A 7,227-nucleotide genomic window follows, 5' to 3' on the forward strand; every position below is an offset into this window, starting at 1 on the left:
AAAACAAAGTGACATAAACTTTGTTGTTGCCCGTTGGACCTACAAAGGAATAGAAACAAATAGCACTTTCAATCGTAAAATTTCATCTAAAAACTACTAATGACTTCACTTGTAAAGAGAAATAGGTAGGGTAAACATACCCATGTTCATGGATGACCTTGAGAGTAGTCAACCCTCCAATACAAGCATCAAAGAAACCAGCATCAGCAAAAAGGAGTTGAAAGTGATAGTAAACTGAACTAATTATGCCCGAGCAATGAACTGCCCACTGAAACTTTCCCAAATCTCGAGCCTTCGCAAGTGATCCTCGAAATATGTAAGGTAATTGTAAACCCAATCTCCTGTCCTCCTCTTGTTGAGGCATTCAACAAAAGGAAAGCGTATTAAGGGGAAAAAGGTATATGGACATACAGATTCCTTTCCCCCTTGCAAGGAAAATTCTGCTGAAGACAAGAAAATCCCAAGGGAGAAGGCTAAGATAAAAGAAGAAAATTTTATTCAGTTGACCAAGATGGCAGCATGAACTTATGACTAAACCAAAAGCATATAATTCTATTGCAAGAAAAATTCCTTTATTTTTATGACTTTCACTGAAACATTTAAGGTTCCTTCATGGATGATGCAATTGCTAATTAAATGCTAAAAGTTTTTAAATCATTGAAGCGGCGATAGCTTCTCCAAGTCATGGTTCGAACCGTAAGGCTTGATTAGTGAATACTAATACTGAGCTTTGCAGAATTGCTGATTATCCACAGCATCAATTACAAGAATTGAATGATGGTGAAACTGCAGTATCAGTATTTATTCAAATAACTGACATCCACAATGGCATATGAACAAGGACAATCATATGAAAGTTGATACCTATGATAGTTCTTTTGTAGGCAGTGTTTAAATGATCTATATTCGTTCGAAGCAGTAGAATTAGCAACCAAACATGAGAGTGAGTTTTAATGTAAATTCAGCATGCATCTGTGATCTCAATTAATGGAATTACTACGACAAAGGACAAATTTGATATATAAACATCTACAATGCCTAGCAAGGTGGTGGGATGGGTGATTATCCTCGTAAAGTGAGGTAGGCATTCAAGCCAAGTCTGAGGACACATCAGCTAACCGTTTTCAATCGAATTGATTACCGTTTATGATCTCTCAAGCATCATAAACAAAAAATTGCTAGGGCATTTACCTTCTGTCAGAGTTGTCCAATGCAAACTTGTTGCCAACCAAATTACTGCAAAATGCATCATGAAAAAAGATGTGATCGTAAGTCTCCTCACAAGATTGGAACACCAACAGCTCATCCTGTAGCTAGAAAATGACTTCAAGTACTATAGAGCATCCCATGAGCAATAAAAGATTGATAAAGTGCAAAAGAAGAGTCCTCACTTTAGATATCTAACTAAAAGTATAATTTATCATTTTTCGAATGACAGAAATACATACAGTTGAAAATTTGGTATCGTCATCGACAGTGAAAAGGAACTATATCTATAGATTCAACTTAAAGGATTATGGGACAGCAACAAGCATAAAAAAATGGGGAAGAACAGGAAAATGTTATATCCATAGATAATTCCAAAAGAGGATAATTCTTGACAGAACGGTTGTTGAGGCGAGCTACTGTTCCATTGTAAAGGTATCATAACAACACAAAGTCCCACAACTAGCCTGTGGATACACCAGCAAGAAGCAGCAAAAGAATTTACGCAAACGGAGGACACGCATCGCGCAAGTGCAATCAATCATTCTCCACACACACACGCACGCACGATTCATCCAGAAATGACCTGCCAAGTTGGAGTACAGTAAGCACAGGCACTGAGGAACCTACTCTGTCAAGCAATTGAAACATTTTCAAATAGATTGCCATCTTCATATTATCTAGCTCTTTACCATGACGTGCACAATTTAGAAGTCGATATAGGACAAATGCCTATGCCCCATCATGGCGCAAGAATGAGTCCTACGCTAATTCTTACTAAACTCTGAATTCGTGAATCTTCATAGAAGCCGAAGGCATTTGTACAGTTGCTAGCCAAGCTTCAAACTATAATCACTTTCTTTCCTTACGCTATAATGGATTCATATCAAGGTCTGATCAAGAGCCTAAGAATCAATGTTGCTCCCTTTAAATACTTAGCAAACTCAAATGCACTAGTGTCAGAAATCATATATTTTTTGGTTTAAAGTGGAACCATTAACTTCTGAAGACACTGAAAATAAACTAAAGCAACTTGCGCGTCAGTCATGACAACATCGCCACCAAACACATTGACTGGGGCACATCCCCTAAAGTGGCTTTTGAACGAGACCTACCACTGGCTTAGACGCAGTTGCTACTCAAATGGTGTACCTGGAATGGACTTATGATCTCTAAATGGATTTGCTATAGCAACTCGATCTCTATGAAATGACTTTGGATCTCTCTTTACACCTTATAATCATAACAATCAAGAGCAAGATTTCATTTGATGGTCCTCAACTCAACTTGATCTTCGTTAAATCACGGCCACTATAGTCTATTTGTCAATACAAAACGGTTCTCATTGTCCAAGCTCAATGGATCGAAGACAAGAAATAGCCATGTAAGGACTTCATCACAATAGAACCAGATAATAGCACCACGTTACAGAGGAATTCCAAAGAAATCATAGCCTGGTATTACTTGAATGTCTTAAGAGATTGAAACTAAGTTGGAGTATGACAAAGGGAATTTCCAGCAAACCCTACTTTATCAAAAAGTTGGATGATGACCATTTTAAAACTATCCATCATCCCGAAACATATCAACTATCATTTATATATTGGGTTCTCATTTTACCTAATATAGTAAGTATTTTTTCAAGGTCAGAATTGGTACATTGATTGATTTGAATGGCCAAACATGGTATGGATAGAACTTATGCAATGAAAGAAGCAAGCCAAGTGAAAAATGATATTCATTTTTCCCCTACCGTCTATGTCCTTATATGCATGATCACAACAATTTGTCATTCGACAAGGGACACTCTATAAAGTAAGCATCTATAAGAAAATTTCTTTGCAAGTGCAAACAACAAAATCAGCGAGCTACTGTTCCATTGTAGAGGTATCATAACAACACAAAGTCCCACAACTAGCCTGCGGATACACCAGCAAGAAGCAGCAAAAGAATTTACGCAAACGGAGGACACACATCGCGCAAGTGCAATCAATCATTCTCCACACACACACGCACGCACGATTCATCCAGAAATGACCTGTCACTCGGTAATCAGGAGAGCTCTACTTAGCCTCGTCCAAGGAATCGCGATCCTCGACCCTCGCCTCCGGGACGACCTCCTCGCGACTCGGCTCCGGTAATCACAATCCCCAATACACATGAGAGAAGAAACTCAGTATCTCACCGTGGCCAAAATAATCATATTTGCTCAATTTGAAATCAGGGTCCTCTGAGTCAACCGGTCCAGAGACTTCAGCCTGTCAAGCACAGAGTAAGCGAGCGGTGCAAACAAATTCACCTCGCCTCCACCGTCGGCGCCGCTCGATCCACCACCAAGGCTCTCGTGGGACGAGTGTCGCGCGTACTCGCACCAGCGTTTGATGAAGAACTGCAACTCGCGAGGCACCGGTGATCTGCGTCGAGATTTAGGGCTCAGGGTTGCGTTGATTTGAGACAGGAAGAAGGGAAGAGATCTGCGTCGAGATTTCGGGCTTAGGGTTGCGTTGATTCGAGAGGGGAAGAGGGAAGAGATTTGCGAGATTTAGGGCTTAGGGTTCGTTGATTCGAGAGAGGAAGAATAGAAGAGATGTCGTAAAGAAACGGAGAAACGGAGGAGGAGACGTCATGAAAAAAAAAAAGGGGGAGACGTCGTCGTTTTGAGAATGGCAATACCCACAAAACGACGTCGTTTCGCTTACGTGCACAAATTTTCTTGCCCTAATTGCCACGTAGGAGAGAGAAAATATTAAAATAAGCCAAATCAGCAATTTCCGTTAATATAAACTAACGATGTTAACGGAAGGACTGAATTGAACCAAGTTGACAAGTTTTAGGACTTGATTGCACTTTTGTAAGTTTTAGGACTCAATTGCACTTTGTTGACAAGTTTTAGGACTTGTACTGTACATATCCCTTAAAGCAATTATAACAAATACATCAATAATAGTAATGAATAGTGAGTTCAAGAAGATATGATAAAGTAACCTGATACAACGCTGGGCAAATAATATTAGTCTTATTATCAAGTCTCACGACAACAACCCTTGTGAGCTAAAATCCAATGAAATTCGAATTTTTTTTTTCTAAAGAAGCTAATCTACTTGAACATATACTAAACTAAAGAAAAGCATAAAACTTTTCTACAATGCGTATACTTACTAAAAGAATCTAAACTAAATATAATAATAAGATCTAAAAATCTAAACAAGGCCTATTTTCTAACCATTTTCCAATGTTCTTATTATTTTTGGTAAATAGGGACTCGGGTTGGACCCTTGAGCCCGTTCCGAATATGTGGACTACAATTGGCTCTATAGGACTCGGCCATGGACACAATTCGGGCTTTATTACATCAAGCCCCTTTTTGATTATTAACTTTCAAAGCCCATTTTCTTGAATAACCCTAAAAAGCCCAATTTCTATTAAGGGTTAATACCCTAAAAAATTCCAAACCAAGACACATGTGATAAATTTATCTTATATTAATTTTTTTACCACCAAAAATCCTAAATTGATATACATTTGACAAATTTCTTCCAAACTAGTACACTTATGACAATTTTACACTCTATTAGTTTCCATTAAATTTTACTCTCAAATTACTAAGTTAAATGATATATGACAGCTTGACTCGATGTACTAATTTGGAATTTTACTTTCAGTTTGTCATAGTTATACTATTTTTGTTTTTTTTTTGTGATATTAATTCAATTTAATATAAACGTATCGCTTTAGATTTTTGGCGGTTTAATAAATCAGTTTAGGATAAATTCGCCACAAGTGTACCGATTTGAGGTTTTTTTATGGTTAGTTGAAGTAAATTTGTCACAATATACCAGTTTGGGATTTTTCATGGTCAAAAAATTAGTTTAGGGTAAAATTATCACATGTGTACCAGTTTAGGTTTTTCAAGGTATTAACTCTTCTATTAAAGCCACATTAAGCTCTAACCTGAGCTCTTATGATAGCTAAACCTGACTCATTTTTTGGGCAAATTATTCAATACATCTTAAACCTATTATACTTTTTTGTCAATGGAACCATAAACCTTCCAATTTATCAATTAAATTTTAAAATTTTTCACTTTTTATCAATTGAATCTATCTAACCAATTTTTGTCAGAAATTACAGACGTGAACGCTAACCTCGGGTGAGGGTCGCCCTCGGAAGAGTTGGGCCTAGGCTAGCGAGGGCTTCCCTTGCCTGGGCAAGTGAGGGCAACCCTCGCTTGATTTGGCAAGGCTGGTGATTGGGTAACCATCGATAGCCTTGCTTGGGTGAGGGCAACCCTTGCTTGATCTAGTGAGGGTTGATAGGCCTCCATGGCGACGATCGCCTTGCCAACTCGGGGTGAGAGTATCCTTCGCCCGATCCGATGAGGGTGGCCCTCGCTTGAGGTCGATGGCCTCGTCAACCATCAATGAGGTCTAGTCAAGGTAGTGCCTGTTGGAGGGAAAAAGAAAATGAAAAAAAAAAAAACAAAGAGAGAAGGAAAAAAAAAAAAATTTAAAAATTTAAAAATTAATAAAAATTAAAATATTATTAAAAATTATTCACGTCAATATTGATTATCTTACATCACACAACCGGTAAAATTGGCTGCATAAACTTAATTGATAAAAAGTGAAAATACGTAAGATCCAATTGGTAAAATTGAAAGACTTAGAACTAAATTGATAAAAGTGCCATAGGTTGAGAATTTTTTGAATAATTTTTTTCTCATTTTTCACCATTCTAGCACTATGCCCATTTTCCTGACCAAAAAAAAAAAAAAAAAAAAAAACACTAAGCCTATCTTGAACATATTTTCCATCACTCATAACGAGCCCATCATTATTTCTCTTTTTCACCTCTTCTATTATTATTTCCTTTTATTCGTTTTTTTTTTTTTTTTTACTTCAATTTCTTTCCCCGTCGTTCTCTTCTAAGCAACGCAGGAAGCCACTCAATTTATACAAGAAAACCAAAACTTCAACAACAATTCACATCTATTCCATCTTAAAAATGACATGCTTCACCATCAACCACGTCCAATCGTCACATCGACCCTGCCACCGTAATATTTGAGATTTTTGGACTAGGTCAAAGAAAAAGTGGTGGGACCCACTTTAAATAAAAAATGAAAAAGGAAAAGGTGGGGAAGAGATAACAAGAAAAAGAAAGCCCACGTTCGGGCATAAGTTCAGGCAGAGGCAAAGAGGAGAGAATAAAAAAGAAAGAACAAGAAGAAGAAGAAAAAGAAGAAATAAAAGAGAGGGCTTTGTGTGTTCATGCCGCGGGCACCTCACCAAGCTTATTTACAATGCTCGATAAGTGATTGTGCCCTTCGTTCTTCCAATTGGAGTAATTTCAGACTTAGGGTTTGAAATTCGGAATTTTGAGAAAATCGAGCGGCGAAGTTCGATTTTGGTGTCATTGAGCCGTATGTTTTTGTAGAAATCATATTTTAAGGCATTGTGGAGTCATAGGATTTTACAGATCGTGATTTAAGCTTATGATTTGTCCGAAACAAAATTTTGAAGTTTCCGGCACGTAGTGAACAGTACACATCCAGTAACTTCGGGCCTTATTTTGTTAGTTTTCGTTTGATTTTGGAACGATCAAATTGGGATTATTGTAGTATGTTAGAAAGGCTTTCTATTGATTATATGTATGTTTGGAGTGAGATTCGAAAGAGAAAGTTATAGCATAACTAAGTTTTACGCTCAAGTGTCGAGTTATAAACGGCTTGAATAATTGTCTTGAGTATGCGATTTATTAGCGCATAGGAATTGTTTTGTTAATGTTTAGGCGTAATATAGCCGTTTCGTGGTTAGCGTAGCGTGTTAATGTTGTTTCTCGGTTATTTGATAGGACCGCACGATCGAATGATCAAATAATGTGTGTTATTTGATTTTGGGGCATCCCAAGTGAGTAGTACTAATGTCTTCTTTGATTTTATGAAACTCATGTATTAAGGTAAGAATAATTGACATATACTTGTGTGGAGAAGTGATTACCTATTTGTTGTATAAAGATGGA

This window comes from Eucalyptus grandis, chromosome 5, assembly GCF_016545825.1.
Source record: "Eucalyptus grandis isolate ANBG69807.140 chromosome 5, ASM1654582v1, whole genome shotgun sequence".
In the NCBI taxonomy this organism is placed as follows: Eukaryota; Viridiplantae; Streptophyta; class Magnoliopsida; order Myrtales; family Myrtaceae; genus Eucalyptus; species Eucalyptus grandis.